A 14,155-nucleotide genomic window follows, 5' to 3' on the forward strand; every position below is an offset into this window, starting at 1 on the left:
ATATATATATATATAGTAACGCCCCGATTCGCGTGTATTGATTTAAATAAGAATTTCTTTGGTTTTAAGTCCTACTCGACGAGTTGGTTTCCCTACTCGTCGAGTAGCAACGGGGTGGGATCGAGTGTTTAGTGACCTACTCGCCGAGTCCATGAAAGGACTCGACGAGTAGGAGCTGGAAAATGAAACCTTAAATCTCGGGGTTTTGCACCCTATTTGTAGAGGCTTAAGCCTCCTTAGGCCTCTTTGCAGTCATTGAGAGCTCATAGAAACCCTAATTCGTGTGGTGCTTTTTTCTTGTGTGTCTTGAGCTTTGGAAATAAGGTTTTTGGGAAGGAAGAGCTTGGAGGGTAAGAGACTAGGAGCAAGGAAGGTGCGGGAGTCAAAAATCTACCTCAATTAGCATCATTTGGAGGTATCAAGTCGCCACATTTACCTCATTTTCCTTTTAGACCTCATTTGGTTCAGATCTAGGGTTTTTATGGTTTGATTGTGATGATATTGTGGGATATGAGCTAGATCCGAAGTTGTAACTTCAGATCTGGACCCTTCTTGGGTCCTAGAGTTATAAAGCTCCGAGTTTGGCCATGTATGAAGCTTCCCTTGAGTATGAAACCCCATTGTGAGCTTGGATTTGACATTAAGAGCCTTTTTAGCTATGCATGCACGTAAAGTTTGCAACTTTACATGAAAAGCATGCCTTAGAAGCTTGGATCTGTAGTTTGGATCCGCTGCATGGCTCAAATGAGTCTGTATGGAAAAAAGGACTGAAGGGACTCGGCGAGTCGCATTGTCGACTCGGCGAGTCATATGAAGATAGGAATGAACTCGACGAGTTGGAAGAATAACTCGGCGAGTCCGTTGAAGATTGCCATATGCTCGACGAGTTGTATGAACAACTCGACGAGTCGGTTGAAGTTTACCCAATTTATGTATGCGTGTGTAACCGTCGAGTTGCAAGAAGGAAACTCGACGAGTGGCCTTAGAGTTTGATCGTAAACCAAAGGAACTCGACGAGTCACTCCGATGACTTGGCGAGTGGACAAATACTTCAAGGAACTCGGCGAGTAGCCGAGGGTACTCGGCGAGTAAGGGTCAACATGGACTGTTGACCTTGACTGAGGACTTTGACTTTGACCAATTGTTGACTAGTTGGTTTATAGAGTACCTTGAAAGGTTGGGAACTGATGGGTATGATTGTATTATGGTAATAGGTGGTGGAGTTTTTAGTAGTGATCCGAGAGTTGGAGTTCATATACCGAGTCGACATCTGCAAGGTGAGTTATCCTCACTGTATCAAAAGAGTCTAAGGCACCAAGGCCGGCCCTTTAGTTGTTATGATTATGATATGATATATGCGATTATGATCTGATAGATCAAAATCAGGATAGACATTATGTTATGTTTTATGATCCTTAGGGATTGGTATGTTAGTGGCCTGCTGGGCTTGTGCTCTAGTCATGAGAGATTGCTATGATTGATGATCCGTAAGATAAATATATTTGATGTCTGTATATGTTAGTTATGCGCACATGATTATTTGCTTGTTAGTGGCCTGAAGGCCAACATACCCTATGAGCGGTCCGGGGAGACTGTAGGCCCACATGAAGGTCCAGTCATGCTGAAGGCTCGGTATAGATTCAGTTAGACTGTAGGCCCTATAGGGCGGTCCAGTCAGGCCGATGGCCCAGTATGCATATTGATTGATTGATTATTATTGATATGATATAATCAGTGTGGTATTGGTATTTTGGGGGTAGCTCACTAAGCCCTCGGGCTTACAGTTTACCATTATTGTTTCAGGTACTTCGGGAGATCATGGCAAAGCGAAGGCGTGACCGTACCGCTCCTCATCCTTATGATCTGACTTTTGGGACACCCTGATTGAATAATGATTTGAAAACATTTTTGTAAACAATACTATTGGGGTTTTCTTTATGATTGAAAAAGTTTAAATTTGGCGTAAAATTTATGGATGTTATATATATATATATATATATATATATATATATATATATATATATATATATATATATATATATATATATATTACATTTCGTTCTGAATGAAAAATGTTAATCAAAATTCATATAACTCAAACACATATGTCAATGTTTTTGTGTTCAATTTTTTAGTTTTAGAAATTTTGTTCGTATTTGAGTTATATTTTTCCAATTAGCCTTTATATAACTTGAAAAATCTTTTCGAATTTCAGTTAGTCTATCTATTAATCATATTAAAAATATAATTTTAAACCTAATCTAAATTAAGAATATTCACATTTAACAATTTTTTTTTACATTTTTTACAAAAGTATATACAAACAAAACATCAAAAAAAATTAAAATGTATTCAAACATCATAAAAATATAATCGAAAAAATGTAAAAAATATTTTTTGGAGTGTTGTTTGAATATATTGTATTATGGAAATAATATATTAATTAGAAATCATATTATTTAACTAATAGTTAATTCGAAATTTAATTGAGATTAATTATATTAATTAAAAGTGCAAGGGTTGTTTAGCAATTTGTTGATAGTTGAGGAAAGAAGCTTTAGAACCCTCCTAAAGAGGCTTGGACGAAATCTTCTAGGAAAGCCCTAGAATTTTCGTCCAAGGGTTTATAGATGGAAGGTTTAGGGTTTGTTGGTCCTTAAGCAAATCAATTAGGGTTTCCTACTTCTAACCTTAGTTTTGGCTCTAAGTCATCTCATTATATAAAGACCCATACCCTTGTTAATTTTCGGCCACTAGAAACCCTAGAGAGTTATAGCTGAATATTAAAGCTTCCTCATACCTCTCATATCTCATCCTCTTGCTAAGTGTGTTTGTGATTCATTAGAGGTTTTACACTTCTGACACTTGCTCTCAAGCTTCAAGATCTTCAAGATTATTGGATTTTTATTACTACATAACAAACAGAGGTATGTATCATAACTCTTTATTATGTGAATTTCGATTATTTATCATAGATCTAGGGTTTACATGATGTTGTTCATATTGTATGTTCAATTAGAGAAGATATAGATCTTATTAGGGTTACATGCACACATATGATTGTTTGTTATGCTTAAAGCCCATCATATATATATATATATATATATATATATATATATATATATATATATATATATATATATATATATATTACATGTTACAAAGAACCGCGTATATTATACAAACGAATAAAGTGTATAAAACTATCTAACATGTACAATGTTATTAATGGTTCGTATTTTATCAATTTTGGATTTGACTTAATAAAGCATGATTAACAACACCTACTGAAGTCTAAACATGAGAGACGAAAAAAACCAATGGTAATAGATTATAAAGATTAGAATGGTAAGAACCACTTAGAGAATGTTTTTGTTATACAAAACATTTTGATAAAAGAAGAGAACTTCACACATAATGCAAATAATCACCTTATAACGTAAGAAAAGTAAGATCACTACTATTTGGTACAATAAAATGGAATTTTAAGGTCAGGAGGTGTGGTGCGAGAAAGAAAAACGAGAGTCGGAACCGCATCCAACTACATTACACGGGGGTGCAGTTTAGTCGGTGCGGGGAAAAGGTGAGGAGAGATTATCCTACCATCTCTCTCCTCATGTGATTGGGAAATTTTTTACTTTTTATTTTTTTGTTTCTGATTTGAATGCAACGGTCAGCAAAAAAATATTTTCCTTTCTTTTAAACATTAACGACTAGAAACAATAAATATATAAATTAATATTTTTCTTACATTTACAATTCTATAAATACCAAATAAATTTTACATAATTTTCACACCTATTTCTATACATTCTCTCAAAAAACACACTCAACCACAATGTCGTCATCGTCATCTTCATCCTCCAATTCGATGGCGCAAGAAGAGACATTATTTGTTAGTAACATCATCGAAAAGATAGTGACGTATTTCCAAAACCAATAAGGTCAAAGTTCACGTTTATGACCTCGACGTCTGTTGAAGAGAGATCGCGAAGCCAAACACAATCGTTTTATAGAAGACTATTTTGCAGATGACGTCATGTACAACTAAAAGTTTCGACAGCGGTTCCGGATGACGAAAAAGTTATTTTTATACATTGTTGGCAACATTAATGTTCTCGACAAGTAGTCGGTATTCAACACATCTACCTTGGAGTGTTGAACGATATACCATTTGAAGCAAATAAGGTGTCATATAAGCACGAGTACTATCTTACATATGGGATATATCTTATCTTATCTGTTTTTGTGAAAGCGTTCACATGTCCGAACAATGAAAAAAGGAAAAAGTTTAAGCAAGAACAAGAGTCAACTAGAAAGGACGTGGATCGAACATTTGATGTACTTAAGAGGCATTGGCAAGTACAAGTCAGGGCACGATAATATGAATGTGAAAAGGTTGAAACATGTAGTGTATATATGCATCATATTACATAATATGATCCTAGAAGATGAAGGAATAACGAGATGTCAATATGACGAAAATGAAGTTTTGCCGAACATCGAAGGAGTAGTTGTTGGTACGCAAGAGTATTGAACACATAGAAGATAAGAACATGATCACGACATTCATCACTCCTTTCGTGCGGATTTGGTGGAGCATATTTACAGGGCTCACATCATAGGCGGATCAAGGTGGTTCTTGGGATAGACTAGGATGCCCCAAAAAAATTTAGTAGTGTACTTTTTTTTCAATTTTTTTTTTCAGTAGTGAGACTTTTTTAGAAATTTTTTTGGGATACCCCTTTACTCCAATTTACTTTGATCGTGGCTCCGCCGTTGGCTCACATATAGCCCGATGCCGAGTATTGGCATGATGATTTGTTTGACGAATCATATGAAGATTTAGATATATTCGTCGAGGACTCGGACGAGAATGCAGATAATGAGAATGATGCTTCAGAGTGACGTACATTTTTAATAGTTTATTATTTTTATTTTGTAATTTTTAATTTTTTTTCTAGGTTTCATTATGTAATTTTTATTTTTAATTAATGAAATGTTTCTATTTTATTTATTTTTTATTTTTATTAATCATTTTTAATTAACTTTATCTATTACTATAAAATTAAATTAGTTTTATTTTAAAAAATAAAAATGAAAGTTGACAATTTCCTGTGTTTTGGTGAATGAAATGTGAGTGAGTAGAAAGATGACATGTCATTGAAAAAGTGAATGTTGGGGTGTGAGTGCACCTTCCGGTCTTACGCCGAAGGGTATGGGGAACGCTTTTACGCGTAAAGGGTGATGTGGAAGGGGTGTTTATTCGTGAACACAGCCCTGTAGTTCGTAACCGTGGTGTGAATTGAGGCCTGTTACGCGTTCTTACGACCAATAACATTGATTTGTGGCAAACAGTCAATTTTTGACATATTAGACATTAAAAAAATTTATCTTTTTAACCTTAAACTAAACCATATAAATACCCAAAACATTTTTACACCACTTAACACCACAAAACCATTTAAATATCTTTATATTCTCTCATTTTCTTCTCAAAAGTGCGTATGGATCAAAATCAAAATACTCCAACCACTCCAAGCACCCCAACAACCCCAAACACTCCAAATGATCAATATCATGGTTACATGAAAATGTTAAAATCCTCAATCCAACAACAACCTCTATTTACCAACATTACATATCAACCAAACTACTTCCAACAACAAAGAACACAACAATTCAATCAATCCCACTTCTAAGCTTTTCAACAATTTCAACCTCAACAATTCCAAACACATTTCAACAATTCCAAACACAACCATCTCAAGTCCCTTTATCTCAATCCGTACCTATAAACTTGGACAATGACGAGGACAACCGGGTCGAAGAAACACGACCATCTAGAAGAAGGCAACCAAAAAGAAAAGCTACAAAAAAAAAGGAACGACTTAGAACAAATATGAGGAGGAAGCTTTGGTTAAAGTTTGGATTTTTATATCGTGTGACTCGAGGACGGGCAACGCACAAATGGGAAACAATTTTTGGTTTCGTGTTTTAGATCACTTTCACTCGCTTTTGAGAAGGCAAACGGGTCGATCGTATAACGCGGTGAATAGGAAATGACGTGAACTACGAGCGACTTGCACCCAGTTTAATGGCATATTTAAAAATCTAAAAAATATGCATAAAAGTAGTAGCAACAATTTTAATATTTTATCAAACGTTTGACAACAATACAAGGTCACCAACGGCGGTAAAGCATTCGGCCACCAAAAAACGTGGGAAATTTGTCGTAAGGGTCCAAAATGGGTCCTTAAACCGGAGACTTCACATTTTGAATTGACCATCGGCTCCAACAAAAGGCCAAGAACTTCCGAGTCGAATGTGGGTTTTGGTGTCAACCTCAACAAAGACTTAGACAACACCGAAGGGGAGGGTTCACCGGAAGTCCAACTTTATTGACCACAGGGAAGGGAGAAAAGGAAAAAGCGGCGTCTTCAAACGGAAAAATGAATAGTGAAGACGTATTTAGGGAAAATTTTGAGATAACTCTAAGTTTTTTGCAAAAAAATTATGACTCAACGAAGGAAGCTCGTCGCCGGAAACTAGCACTCACCGAGCTTCAAATTTTAAACACAAAGCCGCAACCGGATATCAACCCGGAAAATTTAGCCGCGTTTATGAAAATCCAAAAACAAGTTCGTGACAAGTATGGAGATTAGGTTTTTAACGTTTCAATTTTTATGTTTAATTTTCTATGTTTTTTAAGTTGTTAAGGTTTAAATTTCTATAGTTTTATGTTTTTTTTAGTAATTTAGATTTGAAATTTTATGTTTTTATGTTTTTTTAGAAATTTAAGTTATGTAATGTGAAATATTTATTTATGATTATTAATTTTTTTTTAATTTAAACTAAATATTAAAAAAATGAAATACAGAGTGATATTGATTTTCTAGGGCTAGTGAATATGTAGTGGATGTGATGCAATGCATATGTGTCATCACTTTTCTGGTGAACATGTACTGACCATACCCCTTAGTCTTATAAAGTAAATGAGTTTTAAACCATCACCTATTTATCTTTTCGTTTTTTTCACATCTAGGTAATTTTGTTTTGTTTTTTTACACATCTAGGTAACAAAATTGTTAAAAGCTTTCACATATGACCATTATGACTGACTGTAGCAAGTTACAGCCGGTCATAATAGTGATATGTAAATACTTTCAACAAGTCTGTTACCTAAATCTGTACAAAAAAAAAAAACAAAGTTACCGAACAAAACAAAAAATTAATTACCATGATAATTCAATTTCCTTATTTTTTTTTATTTTTTTATTTTACCATCTAACTTTGATTTACTATAAAATTCAACCTAAATGTTAAATATTCTTTAAACCATTCCATTTTGGTAAATATATTTTTAAAGTACGTTACTTTGATAAAAAAAAACTTCAAATTTGACAAGGGAAAAAATAAATCGTTATTTTATAGAATTTTATTTTTAAGATATTAAATATAAAAATTAAAGTTTACTAGAGACTAAAAATACCAGACATAAAGACCAACATCATCTTCAATTAAGTTTGCTTAATCTATTATAGGAATTTAAAATACAAAAAATAGAAGTAATTTTTATCTACATCGATAACATTGTTCTTGTTTCATAGATATGGAACTATTTGATAGTTATGTTACAAAAAACGGCTCTCAACATGTCATGACCAATGTAAATGCTCATAAATGGTAATAAATTTGTTTTAAGGAAATTTAATTGAATGTATTAATATTACAAACATTATGATCGACTATCTTAATAAAACTTATCAGGATAATTATATTTTCGTTTTGTTCATATTTGGATAACTTTGTTTTTTTTTTTTTTTTGTGTACACATCTAGGTAAAGGACCTATTGAAAATGTTCATAATTATGATCGGCTTTAACTTGCTACAGCCAGTCATAATGATCATATGTAAACACTTTTAACAATTTCGTTATATATATATATATATATATATATATATATATATATATATATATATATATATATATATATATATATATATATATATAAACCATAGTTACCCATATGTGAATAAAACAAAAAAACTAATTACCCTAATAAGTAAATTCCCCTTTTTATTATATGCATTTGTTAGTTTATTACTTTATTCGGATCAATCTTCTACTAAAAAAAAGTTATCAAGAGACTTATTTTTTATTTTATTTGGGGTTAAATCGGTTAGGACCGATCTTGGTTGAAATCAATATTCTTGTTAATTATTAGCTATTTATGTCATTAGCCTACCATAACATGTAATGATAGTTCTTATTTATTAGTATATTCTTACGTTTTATGATTTCACTGAACAAATTCTACAAATTATAAGTCTTTTAATTTTCTATCAACCACAATCATTTTCAGAGTAATTCAAGCAAGTGTAAGTCCATTTGAGAATTTATAAATAAATTTAGGGTTATTAACATAAACTCTCAAATTTATACAAAATGTTTGATTATGGTCCAAGTCTATTTTTTGGTATGTTAATGCTTCAAATACCGAAAAATTTGTTTATTTTTGCCCTTTGGCCAGTTTTTACCTTTAACAACCAATTACCTTAGCTAAGTGGAATTGATTGGCCCATTCGTGCTGACGTGGAGCTAAAGTGGCTGCCACGTCAGCTACTGAATCATTTAACTAAAAATTATGAAATTAAGAAGAGGAAATGAGGCTGAAAGGATCTCCTCCTTACATTTCTAACGCCTTACCAGCAGATTGCCCCCATATTCTTGTATTTTATGTTGCACAATTTAATATACATTAGGCCTGATAATTGTGTCGTGTTCGGGTTGGCGGGTCAAAATATGTCAACCCAAACACGACCCATTTAAATATACAGGTCACGGGTTGGCGGGTTTGAAACATAAACCCATATATGACCCGCCAACTCATTTATTTATACGAGTTCACAGGTTGGCGGGTTCATGTGTCAGATTTAGGTTCGTGGGTCCAAATTTTAGACATTTAATTCTTAAACATCCAAATGAAAAGTAAAAACATTTATAGAAACATGTTACAGACTTAGCCTTAGAGATTACGATTTACGACCTTAGACCATCCACCACGAGTCAAAATGTCAAAATAGTCAAATGGTCTATGAATCAAAGGTATATATTATATAATACTTATTAAATATTAATACTTAATATATAAATACATTTAAAAATAAAATAATTTTTTTATTGAGAATATAAACGGGTTGGCGGGTCAACCCGTTTATTTTTTGAGAAACCCATATATGACCCGTTTAATAAACGGGTTGGCGGGTTGAAAAACTCAACCAAAACCCATTTATTTCGTGTCGTATTGCGGGTCGTGTCGAGAATTTTCGGTACTAATATACATGACAAAATCGGTTTATTAGAAAACAAAACAAAGTGTATAACATTTGAACACCCGACCTCTGCGACAAACTCTTCTAAAAAGGGAAGCACATCTATAAATAGGCATAAGTAATTCAATTTTTTTGCTGAAAGATTATATATACACATTATACATCGTTGCAACATTTTATTATTATTACTATTTATGAATATATATATATATATATATATATATATATATATATATATATATATATATATTAAATACGTTTTAAATGTAAATATATATTTTTAAAGGTAAAAAGTATGCTTTAAAGGTATATAAATATATTTTTAAATGTATTTATATATTTAAAAAGGTATTTAAACAATTAACAAAGTATTTCTACATTTGAAAGCTTATATATACCTTCAAAAATGAATTTTATATATTTTTAAATGAAAACATGAATCATATATTTTTTTAATTGAAAATACTGATATAAATATGTATAAGGATGTTATATATGTATTTATACTTTTTAAGGTATATAAATATCATATACGTATTTGTACATACAAATTAAATGGTATAAAAATAATATTTATACATTTTGATATGTATAAAAATATCATATATATATATATATATATATATATATATATATATATATATATATAAATATATTTTTAAATGTATAAATAGATAAGAAAGTGTTCAAATATGTATACACACATTTTTTAAATTAATAAATACGATTTTAAAGATATAAATATATATATATATATATATATATATATATATATATATATATATATATATATATATATATTAACACAAATATCTTAGTTTAACAAAAAAATAATATACATTCAATTGGCAATTGGGCTTTAAATTCTTAATTGTTTTTTCGTAAATTAGTTTATATATAAAACGTAATACAAATTAAAATATAAATTTGTAATAATAATTCAAATACATTTGCAATTAAGAAATATATATATATATATATATATATATATATATATATATATATATATATATAGAGAGAGAGAGAGAGAGAGAGAGAGAGAGAGAGGAAGATTCATTCGAAAATGCAAATAATTTGCGAAAACGCGAAAACAAGAAAAAATCATATGAGATTGTGTCACCTCAACATTATCTTTTTGGACAATAATTCATCAAAACTTTGAAATACATAATAATAATCGATAATGAATGAGAAATTGTGTCATATTAGCAAAGTATGATTTTTGACATTTTTATTATTAAAACGTGAATTTAAAAATGGTTAAGGACGTGAAAAAAAATAATTATTAAAAACGTTTTTAAATCTATATTATCATAACTTAATCCAATGTTTATTGCTAATAAATTTATTTTTTATAGTACATGTGTTCAATTTTTATAAGATAAAATATATTTTCGCGTTTTTGCAAGATATTTATGTTTTCGCATGAAATATATATATATATATATATATATATATATATATATATATATATATATATATATATATATATAATTGGTTTTAATATTTAGTTAATATCACTTGATTAAAAAACTAATATAAATCAAAGTTGCAAGCCTTTTAAAAGCTGAAAGACCAAATGGTAGGTGACATCAATTTGAGATGAAGTGGCATTGCAATTGTCCACGTCAAGTCCTTGATGTGGATGCTCTTAGGGTTCAAAAATGAACAATTTTTCGGTTATTTGATTATTTGAGGCATTAACCAAAAGACATTCTTGGGACAAAACCGAATATTTTGTGTAAATTTGAGATTTTTTTTTGTCAATAACCCATCAATTTATGTTTTCGACTTTTTAACTCCTCTCCACGTATTGTTAGTAATAGAAAATAATATTTTATCATTGGTAATTGATTCATTAGTCATCATTTTGAAAATAGTAAAATAGTTGAGTGCTTCAATTTTTCTATTTTCTTGATCTTCTTCCAATCCAATTAACCAAAAAATATCACACGGAACTCCATAAGTTAATCCTCTAAGTGCTTATCTGTTTATCTGAATCTATTTATGATCAACGTCTGTAAATGAAGTTTAAATGTGAATTTGATGAAAAATCTGAAATTAAATAAGCAATACGAAGGAAACGAATTGAGAAACTTTTCACGAGGAAATTGGCTCTATACCAGTTGAAAGGACAAGTTCCATATTCGAATGACAAAGATGGTGCATATATTAAGAATTAAATGTTCAATCAAAAATAAACTAGAATAAAAGCATGGGTGGATTTTCAATGATTTTCTATTAACATGATCAAATTCTTACATATATAGTAACACGAACTCAAGATAACCGGAATATAACTAACCTTATTTATAATGACAAACTAAACAGGAGTTAAACAACGATATATAAAATTGTCATATTCGTTTAATGAACATAATTTGTTGATGATCGTATTCGTTTGATACATTGCAAAAGAAACACTATATAAGTATTAATAATTAACTGTTTGTGTGTATTAAGACAAAACAAGTATCAAAAATTCAATCTTTATTGGAAAATCATCTTCAACGGTCTTGGACTTGGTCATTTCTCCGGTTATTCGCCATTCTGCAAATTAACTTTGATTTTCTAACCGAATTTTAGGAGAGAGAGCTGATAGTAACGTTAGATGGAAGATTTATAGATATTATTGCCTTTTCTTTTTAAAAGAGAATAAGAAAAAAAAGTACAAGGGCCTATTTGAATGCCTCATTTAGGAATGCCTTACCACGTGCCACTACAAAATAGAAAAACAACCTTATGTAAAATATTTATTGTAAAATAAATGAGGAAATCTCAAAATATTTTGTTTTAATTTACTAATAAATTTCAAACTAAAATTTATTTTAAAAAAATTACTAGTGAAAATAATGATTTGATATATATATATATATATATATATATATATATATATATATATATATATATATATATATATTATGATTTATTGGTTTTATTGCTGACATGGTTCCATTAAAGTTTTATTATTTTAGACAAAACTGCATAAATGGTCCATGTGATTTGCTGAAAATTGTCACTTTGGTCCAAAAGGTTTTGGACTAGCACCACAGGTCCAAACTTTTCGTTTTCTTGCGAGTTTGGTCCACTTTACTTTAAAAAATTTTGTAATGACGATTTTACCCTTCTTTTTTTTTGTTTTTTTTGTTTTTTATTTATTTAAATATTTTCATAATTAAAAAAAATAAAAAAATAAAATAACTCTCTCTCTCTCTCTCTCTCTCACACACACACACACATACAACTCCCTCTCTATTGATTCATCTCCTTTCTTCCTTTCGTCCCTATTTCACAAACAAAGAATGAAGCACCAGTGGTTTTGACACCGATGGTGTTGCTGTGGTGACCACCATGAACATCCACCACCTCTTCGCCTGTCACAGCACCACCACGACCACCATAAACTCCACCGTACATGACCTCACCACCTCTTTGCCGGTAGGAAAGAAAAACATGAGACAACAAGTGTAGTGTTTTATTTCAGATCCAAAATCAATGGTGGGTTTTCCTTTCTCTTCGAATCGATGGTTGGTTTTCGTTTCAGGTAAGGTTTTGTGTGTGGATTTTGTTTCAGATCTACCCTTCTCCATCTTCGTTTCAAATTTGGAGCCAAGAACATACCTACCTTCAACTTTTGGATTTGGGTTTTATTTCAGATCCAAAATCAAGAACGAAGAACACCCATTATGGATTTGGATTTGGGATTTTGGATGGTGGTGGGTCGCGACAGGGGGAGGCAGAGGAGCTGCCAAGTCAACTGTAGTGGGTCTATCTGCCGGAGAAGTGAGAAACGAGGGAGATAGATGAGTTGGAGATGAAAGGAAGGTCGAGCAATGAAAAATCGGTGTAGGTGGGGAGGCTCGTGGGTTGGTCGAATGCTTACAGGTTTTGCTCAATAAACAAAGAAGATATGGGGGAGGTTGTCTTTAACTGGATCTTGCTTCTTTTTCTTTGCTAGAGGTCTACACGAGAAAGATGGTTGGAGATCGAGTATAGCAGTGACGAGGGGGTGTTTGGGTGATGCTCTTCGACTGGAGGAGGGGAAAAATTGGAGGTCCGATGGAAGAGAGCAAACAACAATAGTGGCAGTCGGTGGGGTTTTTCCTGGCCGGTATCTTTGTCGATTGAAGAAGGAGAACAAGGGAAGAAAATGTTTTGGGGTTATTGGGTTGCGTTTTTTGACAACCCCATGTATATGTTTGGCAGCTCTAGTCAACAGAGGAAGAAGATGAAAGCAAGGTTTGTTGCTCCCTTTTGACCTCGTCGGAATCAACAACCACTCTTGAGGTTTCTTTGGCATCCAATCGGAGAAGAAAAGAGAGAGGGAGAGAGAGAGAGAGAGAGTTATTTTCTTTTTTATTTTCTTTTAATTATGAAAATATTTAAATAAATAAATAAACTGAAAAAAAAAACAAAAAAGAAGGGTGAAATCGTCATTACAAAATTTCTTAAAGTAAAGTGGACCAAACTCGCAACTAAACGAAAAGTTTGGACCTGTGGTGCTAGTCCAAAACTTTTTGGACCAAAGTGACAATTTTCAGCAAAGCAGTTTTGTCATTATTTTATCATAATTTACAAATAAATTCCAAACTAAAATTAAATGATGATTTTACCATTTCTCCATGTAACATATATGTTATTGGTTTCAAAACTGACTTGGATGTATAATCATTAACTGGGTTTTTGAGATTGATATATTGTGTTATATAATGTTATGTTTACCACAAAACTTAATATCCTTCTGCATTGTATATTTTTTGAAATATGAAATGCACCCAATGAAGACTGCAATAATTCCATAAACTAGTAACAACTTCG

The sequence above is a fragment of the Lactuca serriola genome, chromosome 8 (genome assembly GCF_051521515.1).
Source record: "Lactuca serriola cultivar US96UC23 chromosome 8, Lser_US96UC23_V15, whole genome shotgun sequence".
NCBI classification, from domain to species: Eukaryota; Viridiplantae; Streptophyta; class Magnoliopsida; order Asterales; family Asteraceae; genus Lactuca; species Lactuca serriola.